The sequence below is a fragment of the Heterocephalus glaber genome, unplaced genomic scaffold, assembly GCF_053883595.1.
Source record: "Heterocephalus glaber isolate CG9 unplaced genomic scaffold, H.glaber_assembly_v1.0 deba00001532, whole genome shotgun sequence".
Lineage (NCBI taxonomy): Eukaryota > Metazoa > Chordata > Mammalia > Rodentia > Bathyergidae > Heterocephalus > Heterocephalus glaber.
In genome coordinates, this window is record NW_028258330.1 from 28,426,911 (window position 1) to 28,451,621 (window position 24,711).

The 24,711-nt window shown below is 43.7% G+C and overlaps 1 long non-coding RNA gene across 1 annotated transcript; it reads left to right on the forward strand.

The window, feature by feature from the left end:
- The first annotated feature begins 2,926 nt into the window (after positions 1 to 2,926).
- LOC147824724 (uncharacterized) lies at positions 2,927 to 23,689 on the forward strand. Its single transcript, XR_015442027.1, has 3 exons — positions 2,927 to 3,353; positions 3,698 to 3,786; positions 22,707 to 23,689. It is a non-coding gene; the product is annotated as an uncharacterized LOC147824724 (long non-coding RNA).
- The last annotated feature ends 1,022 nt before the right edge of the window (positions 23,690 to 24,711 follow it).

Here is a 24,711-nt window from a genome sequence, read left to right on the forward strand (position 1 = left end):
TCTCCATATGCTGTTGGCTTGAATCATTCCTGTGGCTGCATTCACCTATGGCTAGGCTCGATCCACAGAGCAAGAAACAAAAGTGTGGGGTGGTGGGCATGGTCTGCCCCAGGTGCAGGCAGCAGGAGATGCACATTTGCAGAGAGCTTAAAAATGACAGTAACACTGCCTACAAGTCCATTTGCCTTTTTTTTATCATGACTTGGAGCTGTCAGTTCTAGACTATGTGAGTAATAAAATACCCCTGCCCACTGAGGCAGACCACCTTCCCCTTCATTACAAAGGCCTCTTCCAGGACCTGGAACATTGTGGTGACTGTTAGCTGGGGTATCTCAACTGTCTTTTCCGTGTGGTATCTCCTCTTCCAGGTCCTCTCCACAAGGACCTTTACTTCAGCACAAAGGCCCAGATTTCCTCAGTGTACCACAGGGTTCCCAGACGGAGCATCCAAAGCATAGCACAATGGACAAGCGCTGATCAAACCTCTCCTCACCCCACACATGCCATTATCCCAGTGGGCGAAGCAAGGCACTTGAGTGAGCCCAGTGCTTAGTGCAGGAGGGGGCTTGTATGAACCCTGGGAAACGTGCAAGGCTACCAGCATAACTGTCTACCATACAGGTGCCATCTTACCACCAGGTGAGGAGAATCAAGCAGAGCTCCAGCTGCCAGGCAGGCTCCTTGAAGGAATCAGATTCTCTCAAACTGGTAATTTCAGGAGGTTATAATAAAGGGGCTAGTTACAAAGGTGTCAGTAGAATTTAGGGTACCAACAAAAGGTGGTGCAGTTCCTCTGGGCTGGTAATAGTGGGGAGCCTTTACTACAGCTAGGTCCAAAAGACAAAGGCCTGAATGGAAGTGATTTCCAGAACCCAGAGAGAGAACCTGTGGCTAGGAGAGAGCTTCCTGATGGGATCTGAGGCCTATGGAGAGGAAAGAACCTGGAAGGGAGAAATATTCCACCTCCACTCTTCTCCCTGCCTTGTATGGCCTGCCATTGCTCCCTACTGGCTGAACACCACTGGTAGCCAGAGGCCAAGGGAGCCCACTGATGCCTCCATGCAGCCCAGGCCCCACAGAGCAGGGCGGACAAAGGCACAGAGCAGAGAGGTAGGGTCCACAGAAGGTGCTTAGCACCCAGGCCCACCCTTGGGTAACCTGAAGATAAAAACCAGGGTTGCACAAAACAAAGAGGCTAGATAGGGAGAAACTGGGTCCTGAACACATCATTTCAGCCTGAAGCAGTTCTATTCCTGGGCTTTCTCCAAACATAGGCTAATCAATTCTCTTTTTGATTAGGCCAATTAGCGTTGGTTTCTATCTCGATACCCGCCACTCCCACTGAGGAACTGGCTCTGGGGGCAAGGATATATTCCCTCCTCACCAGAGCCAAGGAGCCAGAGGGCAGGCCCACACTACAGGTGAGCAAGCCAAGGCTCAGAGACAGTAAGGGACTTGGTAGGTCATCCAGGTCATTAGCAGCAGAGGTGGGATCTAAAGATGACCCTGTCTCAGTGTTCCAGCCATGTCTAGCCACTCTCTGTCCCCAGAATATGCCATATTCTCCTGCCTCTGCATCTGCACTGGATTGAATACCAACACCCCCACCCCCCACCCCATGGTCACATGTGTGAACATCTTGACCCCAAGTTCCTGTGACCTGATTTGGATGTAGAGGTGTAAGCAAGTCAAGAATCTCAAGATGAGATCATACTGGATTTGAGGTGTGCTCTAGATCCAAGAAGAGTGTTGTTATCAGAGAAAGGTGAGGCGGAGGTAAGGAGAGATGCCAGGGAAGGCTGGGTGAGAGAAGAGAACAAAGTGGAGATTGGAGGGGCCAAGGTGGGTTAGCTACCCACAACTGTTGAAAGTTAGGACTGAGGCATCATAGAGATCTACCCTCAGAGCCTTCAAGAAAAACAAACCCTGATCACTCCTTGCTTTTAGACTTCTGGCCTCTAGAACTGTGAGTGAATACATTTCTGTCATTGAAGACATGAAGTTTGTGGTGATTTATCATAGTGGTCTCAGGAAAGCAAGAAGGAGCCCATGTCCATGTCATTTCATTGGCCTGGGCCAAAGTTCCTTCTGTTCCCTGGTCTCTGCTCACTTCTGTTCCTTAGTGCTTGTAAGTAGCTAGACCTGTCAGGAAGAAAGGACACATTTGAAGGCCTCACTTTCACTGTCACTTGTCTGTCTTTCCCCCTTGCCCTGCAGGTCTAAGCTCAGATACCACCTCCTGCAAGAAGCCTTCCCTGTGTTCCTGTCCTCCTCCCTGCTCGCACAGTCTCCACATGACTGAGCCGGCCACACTGCTGGCACTGTTTATGGACATGGCTTGTTCTCCACACCCACACTGAACTGGGCTCTCCTCAAGGGCAAGGGCAATGCTTGGCTCATCTCTGTGGCTGTAGCTGTGCCTAATAAGACTGGACCCAGTAGGGACAATCACTGATGTTTGCTGAATAAAACAGAATGTTCCCCTCCCATTCTGCCTCACCTCTGGGACCCTTACCCCAGGGGAAAATGTTTTCTGAGTGCACCAGGCACAAGCCTGAGGCCCTGGTGGCAAGTGGTGGGACACCTGCCCTTGAGTCTGGCCATACCTTTGCATGACCCTCCTGCCTGCATAGCCAAGGCCCTGTCAGAGGCAAGACAAACAGCTAGGCTGATAGCTTATAATGTCAGAGATGATGGAAACAGGGAGGCGATGGCTGAAAGAATGGGTTGGGGACGCTTGTCATAACTTTATTTGTGGGAGGTGAGTTCCTGTCAGCCGAGTGATGGATGGTGGCAGGGCGGGCACAATACAGACCCTGCCACTGCATCTCTCCCCTCTCTCTAAGCCAAATGACTTTGGGGATGAAAAATGACTTTCCTGGGAGAGCGGGGGGAGGGGTGCTACAAGGGGAGGGGCAGTGTGTTTGGCACCTTGGAAAGACTTCAGCTTTCTTCTTGCTGAGAGTTGAATTTTGCTTGGTCCAGCCTGAATGTTTCTTTCTTCATCTCATCCTTTCTTCCTTCTTTCCAAGGAGATTATTGATGATAACAGATACCTTGGCTACCTTAATTCCTGAAATTGCATTAAAAATTGTATCCTTTCACAGATGAGAAAACCAGGTCTTGAAGAAGGGGAACTAACATACTCAGAGATCCCCATGAAGGAAGTAGAGGACCTGGGATTTGAACCTAGGCCCAGTGACTCTCAAGCCTGACCTCTCTGCAGATATGTGGTGAGGGCCACAGAAACAGTATGTACCACGTTCCCAGGAAGCCCAGTGAAGAGTGCGATAGATCCAATGGAATCAGGAAAGGCTGCCCAGAATAGGTGACATTGGACTTGGTCCTTGAAGGTGAATAAAATGTTACCTGGTAGAGAAAGAAGGCAACTACTAGAAAAAGAGGGTATTGCAGAATGGGAAAAAAAAAAAAGGTATTTGCCTACATTTTTGTTTGCTTATCCGAAATCAGTTACTTTCTAACCGAACCTTGACCTGGGGGCATAATCTAAATGGCTCTGGGGTTGACCAAGCTGTTCATGAAGTTGTAGTTTCCTTGTGGGTGATTAGTTTGGAAATAGGAATGGGAATGATTCTACCCAGTGAAATATGAGGAATGTTTATTTGAGGGCTTCTGGAAACAATTTTTCTGTTGTGTTTTGTTCTCAGAAAGGAAAAAAATCCCTCCTCTGTTGCAGGGCGTGGCCACAACATCTAGAAGTCTGACAGCCATCATGTGACCAAGTGGCTAGAGGTAACATCCTGCTGATGACACAGTGAGAAGATGGTGAGGATATCCTCAAGCCACTGGCTTAATGACACCTGTAGCCAGCATATATCAAAACCTAATCTTTGAGTTGATACATTTTTCTCATGGTTAAGCAGCTAGGTTGCTGGTTTCATTTTTTGCAGCCCAAATCATTCTGACTGATATAAGGTGAAGAAGATACTAAACCAAGTGGTTGTTTTCACAGCTCAGGCTAAAGGGACAAAAGATGGTGAAGGTCAAGGGTATAGGGTTCAAGTCCCAGCTTAGCTTCTTTCTATCTGTGTAACCTTGGGTAAGTCACTTAACATCTGTGAGATTAAGTTCCTGGAGATAAGAATAATGTATCAAAGGGCTTTGATGGTACAATGAGATAGTGCATGAAAAGATCTCCTTAGGTATATAGTCCTCAGCGTGTCATACTGGTAGCCCCTATTGTTACTGTCATTGTTGTATTTTTACCTCCATGGGAAGCATTTGTAATCACCCCATTCCCACTTTAAGGCTGGACTTGTCTGAGCCCCTACTTGCTCAAGTCCAGCCCCCAACACTGGCAGTTAGGTTGCTTTGAGGCCTTGGAGGTGCACCCCAAGATCAGGAGGAGAAGGAAGGTACAGAAGGAGCCCCTGGTACCCCTGCATCACAGTATGCAGCAGTTGTCATGGTGGGGGTGACGTTCTGTGCCTATAGGTCAGCCCAAGTGGATGATCTCAGAGCTCTTCCCTCTTGGCCAAGGCTCTGGTCCTTTCGTATCTCAGACAACTAAGTTGTTCTGCATCTTAGAGTCCTTGATAGCACTAAGAAGCGGGTATTAGCAAAGGAGAAGGACACAGTAGGCAGAAGAAGCTGTCCACCCCCAACACAGTGAAACTCCTGCTTGGGCCAGCCCTTTCCTGTTTGGGGGTCTGGCTTAGCTTGGGGCTTTGCTCTCTCTCCTTGACTGTTTGACTTTCTGGCTCTCCACCACAGCAGGGTTTGGCTTCTGAGACGTGTTCCTTAGGTCACACTGAGCTGCCTGGCTCCTGCTGTCCAACATGTCCATTGTGAGGGTCTGCTTCCACTCTGCTATGCTTGCTCCTCTCCTCACATTGAGCCTGGCTTCTGGGAGCCATGCCTCTTTTCTCTAGTCCTGTGGTCCCCAAAGGAGTGGGTACATTTTTACGTGGCTCCATCTCTCTGGCCATAGTTAAGTGGGCCAAGGGTGGGCACCTGATCAAAGCTAGACTTTTAAAAATCCATTGGATTTTAAAACCTGGGGGCAGTGTCAGTCTCTGTCAGAGGCACCGTCTGTGAGATTCACTTCTTGTCCTAGTCACTTTCTCATCGTTGGGACACGATACCTGACACCCAGAACTTGAAGGAGGAGAGGTCTACTTTGGCTTACAATTCAGAAGTTCTGTCCATGTTTGGCAGGTTTAAACACACAAACAAGGCTGGGGATTTAGCTCAGTGGTTTCGCTGCCTGCTGTGCAAGTGCAAGGACCTGAGTTCAATCCCCAGTACCAACAAAACAAAACAAAACAAAAAACCCCCACAGAAACAGTATGGTAGAAGGGCCTGGGTGGAGGAAAGCCACTCACATCATGGGGGCCAGGAAGCAAGGCGTTGGAGAGGGAGATAAACCCTTCCAGGTCGCGCTTAGTGACCTGTCTCTTCTGACCAGACCCTAGCTCCTAACAGCAAGTCAGCTATAGTACCCCTGTGATCCAGTCACCTTCCAAAAGCCCTGTCTATGAGCACATGAGGCCTTTGGGGGACATTCTTGATCTAAATAACATATTTGGAAGTTACAGGTAGTTATGTCTCCCACTCTGTGGAAGGAGTCAGGGTGTCAAGGAATCAGGTGAGAAGATGAGGCAGGCAGAGACCATGAGAGCTGGTCCTGGAAGCCTCCAAGTAGTTGGGGCCTGATTTCCCTAGATTGAGCCTTTCCTAGATACCGGGAGCCAATATGGCCTCCTTTCTGCCTTAATGTATTCAAGTTGAATTTCTGTCCCAGTGATAAGAACCCTGACCAACGCCTTCTCAAGCCCCTCTCTGTTCCAAGCATGGCCTGCCCTCTCCATGTAGGGTCTTTGCCCTCAGGATGGCTTTGAGAAACCACTCCAGCCTACCCATTTCCAACCTCAGCCAGGGCACAGGATGAGGCCTGGTCTCTGGCCTCCCTGCTCTCACCTTCCCACCCTTCTCTGCTTGAGTGACCTTGCTCACTCTCATGGCTCAGCCCTAATAACCCCAATGTAGTCCTAACTCTTCAGCACTTAGTTCCATTCTGGCCCCATTGGGGCATCTACCTTTGAAACGTGTGGAGATATGCTGATACCTAATGGGGATGCTGAGAAGTCTTCTTGAAGGCAACTATTGGGGTGGTAGTGGAAGGAGACTCCTGGGGCCAGGTAAAGCCCCTTAGGCCATGGACACCAACAGGCACTTGACTAGCTTATCCAGCAGGGTAGCTGGAAGGTGAAGGCTGGGGACAGGAAGCTCTGGCCAGGGTCCATGGGGAGGAATTTGTAACTTGGGCTGCTGAAGGGGTGGAGGAAAGAAATGAAGAATTCAGTGAGGGGTGGGGGGAGACAGAGAACTTAGCCAAGTGCAAGACCAGATGCTACATTATGCAAAGACTAAGAGAGAACCCGGTGGCAGGGGGATCCCCCCAAGCCTTTGGAAACAGGGAATTTTTTATCTGAAGGAGGGTGGGATATAGTGGCTAAGAGGGTGGGTCAGTCTATTCAGGGTACTATGAAAATAATGTAGAGTAAGTGGTTTATAAACAACAGTATCTATTTCTCGCAGCTCTGGAGGCTAGACAGTCCGAAACCATGGAGCCAGCAGGTTGGCAGGTGCCAGCAGGTGACCCGCCCCTCATGGGCAGCCCCTCCACTGGTCCTCAAACAGTGGCTGGATGAGCGAAGCTCCCTTGGGCTTCTTTTATGAGAGCACTAATTCTGTTCAGGAGGGCTCTGCCCAAAGGCTTCACCTCTTAATATCATCAAAACAGGGATTAGGTTTCAACGTATAAATTCTGGGGAGACGCAAACAGAGGACATGTGTAGGGGTCACACCACCTTATTCTAAGATCTGGTTACACATGGCTATGTGATCCTGGGCAGGTTACCTAACTCTTCTGAGCCTTCAAATAGAATGGTTGTTAGAATTAAGTGAGGGCTGAACATATAGCTGACATATGCTAGGCCTTGAGATAATGACCCAAATTCTAGTTCAGAGCCTCTAAGGACTTGCCCAAGGCCATACAATCAACAGCATGGTGGACACAGGCTGAAAACTCAGGGATGCTTGGTCCCAGAGCTATAAGAGTAACCACTGAGCTCTCCTGCCACCTGAAGGTAGATTTCTGGAGCTAGGACCAAGGCCAGGGCCCAGAGTTCAGGGCTGGGTTTCTGTTCTTGTTCTGCTCCCTGGTGCTGGCTCAGCCAACAATGAGGAAGAGTTGACTCTGCTCCCCCCTCTTCCTCCCTCTTTTCCTCCTCCCTCTCCTGGACAGTATTTCCCTGGGGCGCCCGTTACCAATTTGCAGAGCAAAAGCACGCACAGGCAGTTCAGGGGTGGCGCGAGCTCGGCGGCTCTGGTATTGTTTTTAATTCAATATTTTGTCCCTGTGCGCCAGCCTCCTTTATTGGATGAGAACACTGTTATTGGATCCTGCCCTGCAGGAGAAAATGCAGGCTTCCCTGGGACGATGGCAGCTGGCTTGTTCTAGAGTCTGATGAGTCAAGGCTGGGTGAGACGACAGCAGAGCGTTCCAGAAAATCTGGTGCTTACAAGCTGTTCTGTGTCATGCACAAAAATATTAACATATGTACTCTCAACCTTTCCCCTTGCCCTCCCTTCCAAGGAGCACAGAAGCTCGGGAGGCGGCCTTTAAGGCGCCCTCTCCCTTTCCCTGCACACCTGCCTCATCCCTTGGCCCTCCTGATTTCATCTCCACTCTTCTCTGCCTGATGGTACAAGCCTGGAGCACCTCTTGCCTCAACAAATGGTCTGTCCCGCTCCCCCTGTAATGGTCTCAAACACATTGCTGTCGTTATTGATCAACTCATTTGGGATCTTCTGAAAGCCTGAGACAGGGTTTGGGTGGGCGGAGTTTATTTGGGGAGTGATCCTGGAAGTAGGAGAGTTGGAAGGAAGATAGGAAAGAAAAAGCAGCCAGTAAAAGGCTTATTGAGCAGGTTACATTGAGGGCACCAAGGACTGGATCCCACCAGAGACCTTGGGTTCCAGGAACCACCACATGCCTTAGATTCTCACACTCGGAGAGTGAGGAGTTGGGTATTTATCTACCAAGAGCTGTCAGGCTGAGACCCTTATGGAGTGTGGGGCTACTAATCCTCTCAAAGCTTTGACCTGTTTCAGAGGCAGGCAAAGTGTGCTGCAGTTGTTGGAGAAGGCTGCAGGTAGGGACCATGGTCCTGGCAATTGCAGATCCACCTGAGGTATGGGGAGCTGTAAGGCTAAGGGGATGTGGCCAAGGGCAGCAGGTTACCTTCTTAAATGTAAAGTTCTCTGATGGCTTCCTTCTGCTCTTTAGGGGAAAGGCCCAAATCCTTGCCTCTCTTCTACTAGGCCTCAGTGAGCTAGCTCCTGTCCACCTCCGCTTTCTCCCCTCACCCCTCACCTCCTCACCACTCTGCTTTCTGCCCTCTCTACCTGAGTCCTGGCCATTTTGGCTTCCTCTCTGCTCCTTGAATGTGCTTTCTCTCACCACAGGACCTTGATACACACTAATCCTGCTGCCTGGTCCTTCTAAACCACTTAGATAATCCTACACACCCTTTAGACCTCTAGGCAATCTGACACTGTCTTCCAGGCCTGATCATATTCCCTCTGTCCTCCATGAAGAGGTCTAGGGTCCTTGTCTTCTACACCTGTGTGATTATGTAGTTAGTGTTTATCCTCCCCATCAAACTTAATTCCAGGACCCAGCACACTGTCTGGCACATGGCAGGAACTCAATAAATGTTTTGTTGGAAGAATGAATAAACGAATGAATGAATGAATGAATGAAAATTCTATGAAGGCCTTTTTGTTGCCAATTCAGATATTGGATATAGCTCAGTGGTTCTGCCACCTGCTTTGCAAGTGCAAGGTCCCGAGCTTTATCCTCGGTACCAAAAAAAAAAAAGCCCCAGATATTGGATATAGAGATAAATTCTAGAGAAATTGAGACCCTATATTTGTTCATATAGGAAGGACACAAATTAGGGAGAGAAATGAACTGAAATTTGAGTGAGATGGAGGGGAGAAGAGAGATTTTTGGCTGGGAGTGTGTGGACTAGACAGTGGAGCTGTAGACAGGGGAAGGAGGATGTCAGGAAATTTCAATTCTTGCTATTCAATAATGTCCCTTTCCTGCTTTGCCAGAAACTTTTCCAGATTTGAATCCTGTATGAGATGCTCCTTTGGGTGCACTTCTTTATGAAGACTGGCCTGAGGCAGTTCACTTCTTAGAGTCCGTAACAACATATTCTGTGTACTCTAGCAGCACCACAATGTGGTGAAAAGACCAGAGACTTTTGAGTCACACTAATTTGGGTTCAAATCGGTGTTAGTTTTTCCTAGCTGACCTTAGGCAGGCCACTCACCCTCTCTGGGCCTTGGTTTTCCCCATCTGTAAAGATAGGGAGATCTCCTGGCCTTGTGTAGGGTAGGAAGTTTGTGGAGCAAACAGAAGCCCAGTGCCTAGTATATGGTTCTGATGCTGAAAAAATAATGCTGCTATTGAATAATCGATGACTTCTTAAGCCAATATTAATTAAGCACTTACTCTGTGCCAGGCATAGTTGCTCTTGTTGAGTCCTCTGGCCACACCATGAGTTAAATGCTCTTGATGAAGTCTGTTAAGAGCTCACTGAATCCTACATCCTCTTCTTCATGGACCCACAGAGGGATTACATTTCCTGGGCTTCCTCCTTGGGAGGGGCCATGTAATTCCTTTCTGGACAATGGCATGAGAGTGGGAGTGAAATATACCACTTGCAGGGTGGATGCCTCTCCTGTGATCATGGTGGCTATTTCCACCCACCAACAGGAGGCAGAGGTCTTTGAGGCGCAAGAGGATTGTAACAACATGAGGTGGGAAAACCTGGATGCCTGTGTCAGCATGTAAAATTCCCTGTGCCTGAAACCCTCATGGATTATCATGAGAGTCAACATCAGATAGCTGGTGTTAATGGCAGTAGTCAGACTATTCCAATGTGGTGTTTGTGTCCACATTGTATGGATGATGGGAAAGAGGCACAGAATGATGAAGAGACTTGCTCAAGGTTCCACAGCACAATGTGGCAGAGCCAGGATTCTAACTGCAGAAGGTATACAAAACACAATTCATGCTGCTCTCTACTTAGTAGGCCTTCACTAAACATTTGTTGAATGAATACAACATGAATGACTCCCTACCATTAGTTTAAGGACCCAGTGAAAAAATAGTTCAAAGATACATTACAGAACAACTGCCCCCCCGTTAAGATGTATTGGTCTTCTCCACTGGGTTATAGGGTTTTGGAAGCCATATGCTTTATTGTACTCATTAAAAACCTTCCACTGGGCCGGGGATTTAGCTCAGTGGTTTTGCCACCTGCTGCGCAAGCACAAGGACCCGAGTTCGATCCCCAGTACCAAAAAACCCCAAAAAACAAAAAACCTTCCACTGTGCCTAGCACTGTGCTGGTACACTGTGGGTGTTCAAACCAGCTGCTTAATTGATTTCTTATAGGTGGCATGGTCTGGGTGTTTATAACTGTTTCAAATGGTGAGGAAGTACCTTGAAATTATTGTCCTTCTTGTATATGCTATGAAATAGTGACAGATTAATTTTAAAATGAGGAAATATATGATTTTGTGTGAAATCTAATGCCATCTTTGACTAGGCTCCCCTCCAGAAAGGGGCCTAGATAGGGAAGATGCACAGAGGAATCCTTTCTATCTTTGTTTTATTCCTTCATCTATGCTTTTCTTTTTCTCATATCTTCTTTTAATTTATGCTACTTCTGTGCTTCATGTATCTTTGTAAGTCACCTGAAATCCTTTCTGGAATAAGGTGGTGATATAAATAAAAACATATAACATAAATATAAAATGTAGCAAGCTCTATAAAAACCTATTCCTAAAATAACAACAGTGGCTATTTCTCATGGAGAGAAATCGGACGATTAGACATGTGTTGTGGGGCACCGTGCATGCAAAGGGGACAGATGCGTACAATTTTACAAAACTCAAGACATGGACATTACAGCCAACTTCAAGAAATATCATGATGATTAAAAAGTGATTTTTATTACTTGCTTTTACAGATATTTATTTATTTTAAATATTTTATTACTTCTACAACACTGGTGCAAGATAGAAATTGAGAAAGTATAAATAAGCAAAAAGAAAAATATTACAGCACCTGTATGTCACTATTCAGAGAGCATCACCACTAACCTGCAGTCACAAAGCCTTTGCATCCTCTCTATGTAAGATTTGGAGAGAGGGTCCCAGAAGATGCTGAAATTGGGCATGGATGTGTGGACAGAAGAGCTGAGGTGCAGGGGATGGGTAGAACTGCCTTGGGGCCCAGAGCAGTGATCCCAGCACTGAGGATGGCTACCAATCTCTGCAAGGTGCAGTGTGGCCCTGTTGTTGTGAACATGGCCCTATTGCTAGGAGCCCTCATACCTGCAGGCACCTGCAGCTTCTGCAGCACTGAGAATGATGATCTGGGAAGGGCAGAGCAGGAGTGGCACAGGCAAGTCCCCTTTTGCAAGTAACTTGAGAGCAGCAGGTGCTAATGAAGCAATAGAGCAGAAGATCCCTGGAGAACACCAGCCAGGAAGAGATAAGACATCTGCATACCCAGAAACAGCTCCACCCTCCAAGAGAGCTGGGCTGAGCTTCTCACCCTGGTGAAGGTGGAGGAGGCTCTGAGTCAGAGAATGTTGACTAACATCAGCGTAGCATCATGTGTATACACAGGATGTCAGGCCTGGGAAAAGTTTGGTCTTCTAAATATATAGCACATTGCTATGCATATGCTTCTTTCTAAATGAAAGTTTGCAATTTCCCCATGAGTAGAGGATTTTTTGAAACTACAAAGGTTGAAGTAGATCATTTTCTTGAGGCTTGTTTCTCAAAACACCAGTTCTGCAGGATGCTGTCAAGTGTTACCTGAAAGATGGCTTCTGTGGTCAAATGGGCTTGGAAAATATTGGGTAAGACAATGCTGAACAGTTTTCTTCCTACAAGATGGCTCAGAGATTTTAATATAGTAATGGCATTATGATACTCTATGAGAAGGTGCAAATTTAGTCCTGCTCCTCTAGTCAACTTATGTTGCAAAAAATTCTATGCCTTTATTGTTTTTTTTTTCCATTTAGTTTACTGGTACATTTTAGGTACACAATACAGTTACATTCATCATTGGGGTCTTGTACAGTTACATGATGTATCTTGGTTCTTATTTTTTCCCCATTCCCCTCCTCTCCCTTCACCCCCTGCACCCTTCCCTATTTACAAAGACCTTGTTTCCATGTTTTTCCTTTTCTCATATTTTTTCTTTCCCCTTCTTTCCGTTCCCCTTCCCCTCTCACTTCCCCTGTTCCTTTAGACATTTTCTTCCTATTTCACAGTATCAGTTATACATTTTTATTCTTATTACACTTTTAGTTTTTCACACCAGAGAAACTACTTGATATTTATACAAGTGTGTCCTATTTATTGCACTTAAGAGTATGGCCTCAATGTGCATCCTCTTAGCTATAAATATCTCTAGTTTCTCATTCTTTATGGCTGAGAAGTACATCATTTTATTTTTAAAAAACCCCACATCTTCTTTATCCAGTCTCCAGTTGATGGGCAATTGGGCTGTTTCCCAGTTTTAGCTATTACAAACTGTGCCTCTATAAACATGGGTATGCATATATCACTGTGGTATGATTCTTTTAATTCTTTTGGGAAGATACCCAGTAGAGGAATACCTGGGTCAAATGGGGCTTCCAATTCTAGTTGTTTGAGGTATCTCCATATTGATTTCCACAGTGGTTGCACCAGTCTGCACTCCCACCAATAATAGGGTTCCTTTCTCCCCACAACCCTGCCACCATTTGCTATTGGTTGATTTCATGATAGCAGCCATTCTTCCTGGGGTGAGGTAGAATCTCAGTGTTGTTTTCATCTGCATCTCTTGAATGACCTGTGATGTTGAACATTTTTTCATATTTATTTGCTGCTTTTACTTCTTTGAGAAATGTCTGTTCATTTCAGATGGCCATTTTTGAATTGGGTCTTTATATTTGGGGGGTCTGGGGCACATTTTATGTCTGGATTTCCCTAAGCTGAAATGGCATATCAGAGCCCCAACCCCTTTCCTGAAGAATGTGCAAATGGCCTACTGCTTCACTGAACCAAAGGTTATGCCTCCTTTTGCTGTGTTCTTGGAGTATATGTCAGCGGTGAAGTGGGAGCAAGCAAAGGAGTTCCTAAGGTTTCTAAGGAAACGTAATTGTATTAAATTAACAGTGTTCCATTTATTCAGAGGGCCAACATAGGTCCTCTAGGAACTCCAGAAAAAGCCCTACCAGATGTTGTGAATCTAGAAGAAGAGTTAACTAGGATTATGGAAGACCTGAAAACCTCAGCTTCTCAGGCTTGTGAAACTCGTCTTGTAAAATTTATTAAGGAGCTCTTGGTTAAACAGAAAAACCACCAAATGTTTTTGGAATGGCAAATTTTGGATTACAAAAGATTAGGAGAATATAGCCAGCAGAGAAGACTGTCTGAAAATCCTGCTGGGGCATCTGTATCTGGTGAAGACACTTAAACCTCTGGGGGCAGCACAGCAAGTCTCAGTGCAGTCTAACTCAAAGTTGGCTATATAATAGTCTTGGTCTTTCCATTTGCCTGAAGGCTACTTCCTTTTCTATTTTCCTAATTTTCATTGTCATGCATGGAAATAAATATGTGTTGCATTATAATTATGTGCAAAGAGGTTATTGTAAGAGAATGTTTATTTCCACCAATGCGGGATTGATGAGAGACCCCCGAGGGACAGTGGGTACATTAGACATACATGAATAAATAAAAATTTCCCTATATTTGGGGGGTCTGATTTTTTTTAGTTCTTTATATATTCTAGATAGTAGACCTTTGTCTGAGGAACAGGTGGTAAACATTTTTTCCCACATTGTAGGTTGTCTCTTAGCTCTCTTGGTGGTTTCTCTTGCAGTACAGAAGCTTTTTTTTTTTTTTTTGTATTAAATTCTTTTATTGGTACATTGTAGGTATACAACACAATTACATTTCTCATTGGGAATTGTACCTTTACATAATGCATCTTGGTTCTTATTTTTTCCCCATTCCTAGCCCTCCCTTCACGCCCGCCACCTTTCCCTATTTACAAAGACTTTATTTCCATTTTTTCCATTTCTCATCATTTTTTCCTTTCCCTTCTTTCCTTTCCCCTGTGCCTCCCACTACCCCTACCCCTTTGGACCTTTTCTTCCTATTTTACATTATCAATTATTCATTCTAATAATTGGTACATTTTAGGTATACAACATAATGACATTCATCATTGGAAATTTGCACCTTTACATAGTCTCTCTTGGTTCTTGTTTTTCACCCTTGCCCAGCCTTCCCTTCAACCCCTCCCTTCAACCCCTCTATTCCTCCCTATTTACAAAGATTTTGTTCCTATTTTTCCATTTTCTCATATTGATCCCATTCCCTTCTATCCTTTCCCTTAGCCCTCCCACTTCATTCCCCTTTGCCCCTTTTCTTCCTATTTCACATGACCTATTTATTACACATTTAGTCCTTATTTACACTTTCAGTTTCTCACACCAGAGAAACTATTCGGTATTTACACATCTGTGTCCTATTTATTTCACTTAAGAGTATTGCCTCAATGTGCATCCACTTAGCTATAAATGTCTCTAATTTCTCATTTTTTATGGCTGAGTAGTACTCCATTTTAGAAAAAAACCACATTTTTTTTATCCAGTCCCAGTTGATGGGCATTTGGGCTGTTCCCAAGTTTTAGCTATTACAAACTGCGCTGCTATGAACATGGACGCACATATATCACTGTGGTATGATTCTTTTAATTCTTTGGGGAAGATCCCCAGCAGTGGAATAGTGGGGTCAAATGGGATTTCCAGTCCTAGTTCTTTGAGGTATCTCCATATTGATTTCCACAGTGCTTGCACAAGTCTACACTCCCACCAGCAGTGGAGCAGGGTTCCTCTTTCCCCACAGCCCCACCAGCATTTGTTATTGGTTGATTTCATGATAGCAGCTATTCTTTCTGGAGTGAAGTGGAATCTCAGTGTTGTTTTCATTTGCATCTCTCGAATGACCAGTGATGTTGAACATTTTTTCATGTATTTATTTGGTATTTCTACTTCTTTGTCTGAGAAATGTCTGTTCATTTCAGATGCCCATTTTTGGATTGGGTCTTTAAATTTGGGAGGTCTGATCTTTTTAAGTTCTTTATAGATTCGAGATAGTACACCTTTGTCTGAGGAATAGCAGGTGAAGATTTTTTCCCACATTGTGGATTGTCTCTTCACACTGCTGGTGGTTTCTCTTGCTGTGCAGAAGCTTTTTAATAAGAAGAGATCCCATTTGTTGATTGTTTGTGCTAGTTCACGGGCAACTGAGGTTTTGTTCATAAAATCTTTTCCTACACCACTGTCTTCAAGGGTTCTACCTAACCTCTGTTCCAACTGATTCAGAGTTTCTATTTTAATATTTAGATCTTTAATCCATTTTGATTTTAGTTTAGTGCATGGTGAGAGATACAGGTCTAGTTTTAATCTTTGTCAAGTTGAAGCTCAATTTTTCCAGCACCATTTATTAAAGAGGCTATCTTTCCTCCAGTGAGGGTGTTTGGCTCCTTTGTCGAAGATGAGATGGCTGAGTGTGTCTGGCATTGTTTCTGCATCTTCTAATCTGTTCCACTGGTCCTCAAGCCTGTTTCTTTGCCAGTACCATGCTGTTTTTATCACAGTAGCTTTGTAGTATAGTTGCAGGTTGGGGGTTGTGATACCCCCTGCCATGTCTCTGTTACCTAGAATTGCTTTTGCTATTCTGGGTCTCTTCTTGCTCCAAATGAATTTTTGGATTGTTTTCTCGAGGTCCATGAAGTATGCTGCTGGGATTTCAATTGGAATTGCATTAAATCTATATAGCAGTTTTGGAAGTATGGCCATTTTCACTATATTAATCCTTCCTACCCAGGAGCAGGGGATGTCTGTCCATTTTCTGATATCATCTTCAATCTCTCTTTTCAGAGTGCCATAGTTTTCAGAGAAGAGGTCTTTGATTTCTTTTGTTAGGATGATTCCTAGGTATTTCAGTTTTCTGGATGCTATTGTGAAAGGAATTCTTTGTCCTATTTCTCTCTCAGTGAGTCTGTCACTGGCGTAGAGGAAAGCTATTGATTTTTGTGTGTTGACCTTGTAACCAGCTACTTGACTGAATTTGGTTATTAAGTCTAGAAGACTTTTGGTGGAGTTCTTGGGGTCTTCTATATAGAGTATCATGTCATCTGCAAAGAATGACAATTTGACTTCTTCATTTCCTATCTTTATTCCTTTTATTTCTTTCTCTTGTCTAATTACCATGGCTAATGTTTCCAGGACTATATCGAACAAGAGTGGTAATAGTGGACATCCTTGTCTTGTTCCTGATTTGAGTGTGAAGGATTTCAGTTTTTGACCATTTAGTATGATATTGGCTATTGGTTTTTCATAGATGGCTTCTATCAGTTTGAATTAGAGACCATCTATTCCAATTTTTTGTAGGGTGTTTATCATAAATGCATGTTGGTTTTTGTCAAATGCTTTTTCTGTGTCTATGGAGATAATCATATGGTTTTTGTCCTTGGCTCTATTGATATAGTGTATTACATTAATTGATTTTCATATATTGAACCATCCCTGCATCCCTGGGATGAATGCAACTTGATCAGGGTGTATGATCTTCTTGATGATCTTCTGCATTCTGTTTGCCAGTATCTTATTAAGGATTTTTGCATCTATGTTCATTAGTGAGATTGGCCTATAGTTCTCTTTTTCAGTTGGGTCTTTCTCTGCTTTGGGGATCAAGGTGATGCTTGCTTCCAGGAATAAATTTGGGAGTATTGCTTCCCTTTCAATTTCATTGAAGAGTTTAAACAGTAGTGGCAGCAGTTCCTCTCTAAATGTCTTGTAGAATTCAGCAGTGAAGCCATCAGGGCCCGGGCTTTTCTTAGGTGATAAGTTTTTAATTACATTTTCAATTTCATTGGTTGATATTGGGTTGTTCAGAATTTTTAGGTCTTCTTCATTCAACTTTGGTAATTTATATGTACCTAGGAATCTGTCCATTTCTTCTGTGTTGTCCATCTTATTGGTGTATAGGTTCTGGAAGTAGGTATTGATGATCCTCTGGATTTCTGCTGGGTCTGTTGTAGTTTCACCCTTTTCATTCCTAATTGCATGGATTTGGGCCTTTTCTTTCCTTTTTCTGACAAGGTTGACTAAAGGTTTATCAATTTTGTTGATTCTTTCAAAGAACCAACTCTTGGCTTCATTGATTTTTTGTATCATTCTCTTAGTCTCCATTGCATTGATTTCTCCTCTGATCTTTATAATTTCTTCCCTTGTATGAGCTCTGGGGTTGTCCTGCTCTTCTTTTTCTAGAAGCTTGAGGTTCAGCATCAGGTTGTTGAATTGCGCTTGTTCTGTTTTCCTAGTATGTGTATTCACTGCCATGAATTTCCCTCATAAGCCTGCTTTCTTTGTGTCCCATAGATTCTGATATGTTGTACTGTCATTGTCATTTAATTGAAGGAACTGTCTGATTTCTTTTCTTTCTTTTTTTTTTTTTTGTACCAGGGATCGAACTCGGGTCCTTGTGCTTGCGCAGCAGGCGGTGAAACCACTGAGCTAAATCCCTGGCCCTGATTTCTTCTTTAATATCCTGTGTGACCCATTGGTTATTCAGAAGTGTGTTGTTCAATTTCCACGTGTTTATGAAATTTTTTGAGTTTCTTTTGCTATGGATCTCCAATTTCATCACACTATGGTCTGATAATATACAGGGGATAACTTCAGTTCCTTTGCACTTACTTAAACATGTTCTATGTGTGAGTATGTGGTCTATTTTGGAGAATGACCCATGTGCAGCTGAGAAGAATGTGTATTCTGATTTTGTGGGGTGGAAGACTCTGTAAACATCTGTGAAGTTCATTTGTTCAAGAGTTCGATTGAGTTCTAGTATTTCATTACTTATTTTTAGTCTAGTTGATCTATCTATTTTTGACAGTGGGGTGTTGAGGTCCCCCACTACAATTGTATTAGTGCATATATGGCTTTTCATGTCCGTTAGTATTTGTTTTATATAGTTGGGTGTACTAGTGTTTGGTGCATAGATATTTATAATTGTCATCTCTTCCTCTTGGATTCTTCCCTTTACAAGGATGTAGTGTCCTTCTTCATCTCTCTTAATCAGTGTTGGTTTGAAATCTACTTGATCTGCCAAGAGGATAGCTACTCTTGCTTTTTTTTGGGGTTCCTGTCACATGCAGTATTGTTTTCCACCCTTTAACTTTCAGTCTATGAGTTTCCTTTTGAATTAAGTGTGTTTCTTGTATGCAGCATATTGCTGGATTTTGCTTGACCCATTCTGCCAGTCTATTTCTTTTGATTGGTGAATTGAGACCATTAACATTGATGGTTATAACTGAAATGTACTGACTTGTCATTGCCATGACTTTTTCTTTTTGTTGGGTTCTCCCCCTTTACATTTAATTTCTTGTCATGCCAGATGGGTTCATTCTGCTTTGCTTCCTGGGGTTGTGATCCTCAATGTGTGTTCCTAGGATGTTGTGTAAAATTCTTTGGAGTGCTGGTTTGGTATTCACGAAGTTCCCAAGGTGCTCTTTCTCATGAAAGTATCTTATTTCTCCATCAATTTTGAAAGATAGTTTTGCAGGGAACATCAATCTGGGTTGGAGGCTGTTTCCTTTTAGGGCTTGGAATATGTCACTCCAAGCTCTTCTTGCCTTGATGGTTTGTGTTGAGAAGTCTGCTGTGATTCTGATGGGCTTTCCTTTGTATGTGATTTGTTTCTTTTCTCTAACTGCTTGTAGAACTTTGTTCTTCTGTTGAGTTTCTGGAATCTTAACAATTATATGCTTATGTGTAGATTTTTTTTGATCAAGGCTATTTGGAGTCCTATATGCCTCACTTATCTGTATGTCAAGCTCTTTTCCCCTGCTTGGGAAGTTTTCTGCCATTCTTTCTGTGAAGAGATCTTTTATGTCATCTACACTCTCTCCTGTTTCTTCATTGAGCCCAATCCGTCTTATGCTATTCTTTTTTGCATCATCTAGCAGCTGCTGGATTGATTTCTCATGTTCCCTTATAATTTTGAAGCAATTTTTCTTTTCCTGGTCACTAATTGCAATCTTATCTTCTATATCTGAAATTCTGTCCTCACACTGGCTCATTCTGCTGTGTAGACTTTCAGTGGAGTTTTTCATGTCCTGGAAATCTATCTGCATCTGTTTTATGGATTCCATTTGTTTCTTATGTTGGGATTCCATCATGTTCCTCAGCTCCTCTCTAGATTTATTAATCATGTCTTGCACTAAGGGCACAATTTCTCCTGTTACCTGAGAAATTATTTCTGATTTCATTTTTTCCAGATCCCCTTTTGTTGCCAGTTCAGTGGGTCCAGGTGGTTGAGTATCAGAGGGTTCCATCTCATTTCCCTTTGGGGTTTCTGTAGGTGATCTGGAAGTCTGGTTTTGAGACTTATTTATGTGTTTTCTCATTTCGACTGGGGCGGGGGATGTTAGCACCTGCACGGATTACCTCCTCTGAGCTGGGTGAGGTGGGACAGGGGCCGGGAGCAGCGGTAGGGATGGTGACCCAAAAGCCCTTTCCTATGGGCTGGGAGCAGCCGGAGGGATGGTGGCCGGGAAATCCCTTCCTCTGGACCAGGAGCAGTGGGATGGTGGCTCAGAAGCCCCTCCCTCTGGGCCGGGAGCAGTGGGAGGGATGGTGGCCCGGAAGCCCCTTCTTCTGGGCCAGGAGCAGTGGGACAGAAGGTGGTCCAAAAGCCCTTTCCTCTGGGCTGGGAGCAGCGGGAGGGATGGTGACTGCGAAGCCCCTTCCTCTGGACCAGGAGCAGTCGGACAACGGCTCAGAAGCCCCTACCTCTGGGCTGGGAATAGTGGGACTCAGTACCTTGGTCTGGTGGTCTGGTGTCCTCTGCGCCTTGATAATGTGGAATCAGGTGGCTGCCTGTCTGCAGTGCGGTGATTCGATGTCTTCCGCGCGACTCAGGACCTCGGTAGGACGTGCACAGACCTGCCTGTCTGCAGTGGGCTGATTCGGCGTGTTCAGCGGCACTGGGGACCTCGGCAGGGTGTGGGCAGACCTGCCTGTCTTCAGCGGGGTGGTTCGGCGTCTTCCTCGTGACTCAGGACCTCGGTAGGGCGTGCACAGACCGCAGAAGCTTTTTAATAAGATGAGATCCCAGTTGTTGATTCTTTCTGCTAGTTCCCGTGCTACTGAGGATTTGTTCATAAAGTCCTTCCCTGTGCCAATGTCTTTGAGAGTTCTACCTAACTTGTCTTCCAGCAAGTTGAATGTTTCTGTTTTAATATTTAGATCTTTAATCCACTTCAATTTTAGTTTAGTGGATGGTTAAAGGTGGGGGTCTAGTTTTAATCTTTGGCAAGTTGAAATCCAGTTGTTCCAACACCATTTATTAAAGAGGCTATCTTTCCTCCAGTGAGGGTGTTTGGCTCCTTTGTGCAAGGTGAGGTAGCTGAGTATGTCTGGAGTTGTTTCTGCATCTTCTAATCTATTCCACTGATCCTTGGGTCTGTTTCTTTGCCAGTACCATGCTGTTTTTATCACAATGGCTTTGTAGTACAGTTGTGAGTTGGGAATTGTGATACCCCCTGCTATGACTCTGTTGCCTAGAATTGCTTTTGCTATTCTAGGTCTCTTCTGGTTCTAGATGAAGTTTTGAATTGTTTTCTTTAGTTCTGTAATATGGGATTTCAATTGGGATTGCATTGAATCTATATAGCAGTTTTGGAAGTATGACCATTTCACTATATTGGTTCTTCCTACCCAGGAACAGGGGATGTCTTTCCATTTTCTTATATCCTCTTCGATCTCTTTTTTCAGAGGTCTATTCCTTTATTGTTACTGATGTTAATTTCAGCGATAACTTCTGGAATGATTCAGGGTACCTAGTGGGTATTAATCAAATCTTCAGTTTATCCATTGGTCACAATAGCTTCCAGTGACAGGAATGTCATTCTATGATGGTACTTACTCTGCCTACATACTTTGTATATCTATTACTATAATACAAATTATCAAAACATTTAGGAGGCTAAAACAATGAAAAGTATTTATTGTGTTGCTGTTTTTGTGGACTAGGAATTTAGAGATAGCCTAGATGGGTGATTCTGGCTCCCTATGGCTCATGATGTTGCAGCCATCTGTGGGGTTGATTGGAATCAGTGGCCCCACTTCCAAGGTGGCCCCAGTGAATCTTAGTTTCTGGTATTCAAGCCCTGTGTAGTCCCCTCCCACAGCGAATAGATATGACTTATGCATCTATGTGGCATGTGGAAATGATGGATGGTGAATTCTAAAACAAGGTAAAAAAATTCACCATGTTTTCTCCTCTGCTCCCTTGGATGACTTGTCCTGGGAGAAGTTAAACATCTTGCTATGGAAACCCTCAGGAAGCTGGATAAAGAAATCTATGTGGTGGACTGGGGATATAGCTCAGTGGCACTGTGCCTGCCTCTTAAGTGTGAGTCCTGAGTTCAATCCCTGGTACTGGAAAAAAAATATTAAGAAGAAATCTATGTGACAAGACTGAGGTCTCCAGCCAAGAGTTGATGGCAACTTGCTGGCCAGGTGAGCGAGCCATCTTGGAAGTGACTGATGTCTAGACCATGACCTCATGAGAGATCACAAAACTAAATTATCCTGCTAAGCTATTTCTAAATTCCTGGTTCATAGAAATTGTGTGAGATAAATAAATGTTTATTGTTACCTTAAGTCACTAAACTTTAGGGTAATTTATAATACTGCAACATATAACTAATATGCATCCTCAGTGCTCAGACTGGATAATAAACAGCTACTTCAGCTCATGGGCTAAGGAAACTGCTTACTTCCTGTCTTTGCACATTTTCTTTGGCTATAGCAAAAAACCTGATCTGGGTAATTTATACAGAAAATAAATGTATTTCTTACAGTTCTAGAGGCTAAGACGTCCAAGGTCAACAGATCACATCTGGTGAGGGTTTTCTTTCTTCCCAAAGTGGCTAAGGACAACATGGTGAAAGAGCTCATACGAAATAGCTGACTAGCTTTTGTAACAGACCTATTCTTTTAGGTTTAACAGATCTAACCCACTCCCTCAATAACTCAGTTATCCATAAATGGATTCATCCATTCATAAGGGCAGAGCCCCATGACCCAATCACTTCCCAAAGGCCTCACCTTCAATTAACATTAACATATGACTTGGGGGATTAAGTTTCCAACACATGAATTCTGGGAGAAAAACATTCAAACCACAAACCACAATACTTCCCAATAAGACCCAAGAGTGGTCTTGACTAGTGTCTTTTCACTGACCCCAAATGGTGATGACACAAATAGTTCTCCCCACCCCTTTTCACTAGCCATCTCTGGAAGACTAGACACATGAAGGTCATGGTGTGCGGCATGAATGAAGGGAGCACTTCAAAACTAGGAGTTCAAGAAGTTTGTTACATTCTCACAAGCCTGTGTCAGTACTGCTTTCAGGGCTTTTCAAGCCCTAAATTCTTGACCACAGAATCCTTTCTTTGTATGCTGAATATCATCACTGGTCCCTACTAGCCTTTCTTTTTTCTCCTTTCCTCCCAAAAGATTGCCAGAGCCTCAGGAAAGATGATCCCTCTGATTCTTCTTGTCCTTGTGCCTGGAACTGCTGCCACCATCCTGCTGCCATCAGGAGAATAACAAATTGGGCTCCAATGAATCTGTTGAACGCCTTCAACAAAAACCAACTCACCAACAATTCTCTCTCATCTATGCTTCTATATATGCTGCCAAAGCAAGCACATCATCTGTGCTTCTAACCACATCCATACTGACCCTGCCTAAGATTATGTTAAAACAAATTTCAGTCATTATATTATTTCAGAGAAAAATTTCAGTATCTATAAAAGATAAGGATCCTTTTAACAACATAATCATAATTTCATTATCGTGCCTCAACTCTCCCCAGTAATTCCTCCCTGAGTTCCCATGAATATTGGTTTTTACTTGGTTCACAGTATATCTAAGAACACAAATTCTCCTTGTTTCTAATTGAGGCCAGTCACCTGCTGCAAGAGATAATTATATTTCAGATTCAATAATGTCCTGCACCTGGATCATAACTTTTAGTATTTTTGAAAGGATAACTGAGCCCAAATCTCTTCTGTGAAATGCATAGTCAGACAAACTTGACTGGAGTCATGACAGTTACTAGTTATGACTGCGAGCAAATAACAACTCTCTGCAACTTAGTTTTCCCAACTATTTAAAAATATTAAGAGTACAATATTAAGATCTATGCACCTTGGTTTGGGGAATGAGAAGCAGAGGAAAAAAAAGACTCCTCCTGAACCTTAGAACTTGCATTTTGCTCCCCAAGAAATATATACCCCTTTCTATTACCCATCCTTCCCCACTCATCCCATGCCTACGTGGAAGAATCAGAATTTCTTCAGCAATGACGCATGTCTCAAGTCAGCCTAAGATTGCAAAGTAGGAGCTCAAAATTAGTGATAAATAAGCTTTATGAGTGCTTTTTGAGAATGTTTTTTAAAGGCTAATCCAATAAATAATTTACTTAGGTGATGAAAGATGGAGGTGACTCTGATTATATTGTGGGGTACCTAAAGCTTGAAGTTTAAGGGCAGCCCTTAATCACTTCAGACCTTTCTAGAAGGGATAATTCTTTCACAATGTATTTTAAAAGATGGGCCAGGGATTTAGCTCAGTGGTTCCACTGCCTGCTGCCTGCCTAGCAGGTGCAAAGACCTGAGTTCGATCCCCAGTACCAAAAAAAAAAAAAAAAAAGATGGTCACAACACAGCAGTTGGTCCCCTAGGTCATACCCTTCTGCCAACTCCCTTGTGGGTGCCACTCTGAAGTCATTATTATCAACTTTCTGGATTGCTTGATATGGGACATATTGTATAGCTCTTCTGAATAGTCACATGGTTGGGATAATCTGATAGTATTAGGCCAGAAATGTAAGAATCAATCAGTAGATTGATTTGCTCATTTATTATGTCAACAACAATTTAGAGAGAGCCAATTAAGTGCTAGATATCATGTTAAGTCCTGAGGTTATCATGGAGAACACACACAACAAATCTCTATCCTTGTGGAGTTTGGAGTTTGGAAAGGAAACAGACCCCAAATGAATAAACAGTGGATCCATGCACCTTGGTTTTGGGAATAAGAGGCAGAGGGAAAAAAGACTCCTTCTGTAAAAACACAAATCATAAAGGTTCAGAAGGCAATGGTCAGTAATACCAATGGAGAGTCTTTATTATTTGTGCCTGTTTTCATACACACATGTAATGTACTTTGATCATATCCTCTCCATCATCGCCCTCCCTTATCCTCTCTTCTCCCTCTCCCTGACTCACTTCCTTTCTCCGCATAGTCCTGACAGAGAATCTTGATGTGTATGTGTGTTTGGGAAGTGGCGGGGACGAGGGGTGTTGAACTGTCTTAGAAGGATAATGTACCCTCAACACTGGACAAATTTCTAAGAATCTCCCCTCAAGGTAAAACTGTAATGTCTTAATATGGCATGCAAGATGCTCCATGATTATGATTGCCAGATAAAATACAGAATGTCCAGTAAAATCTA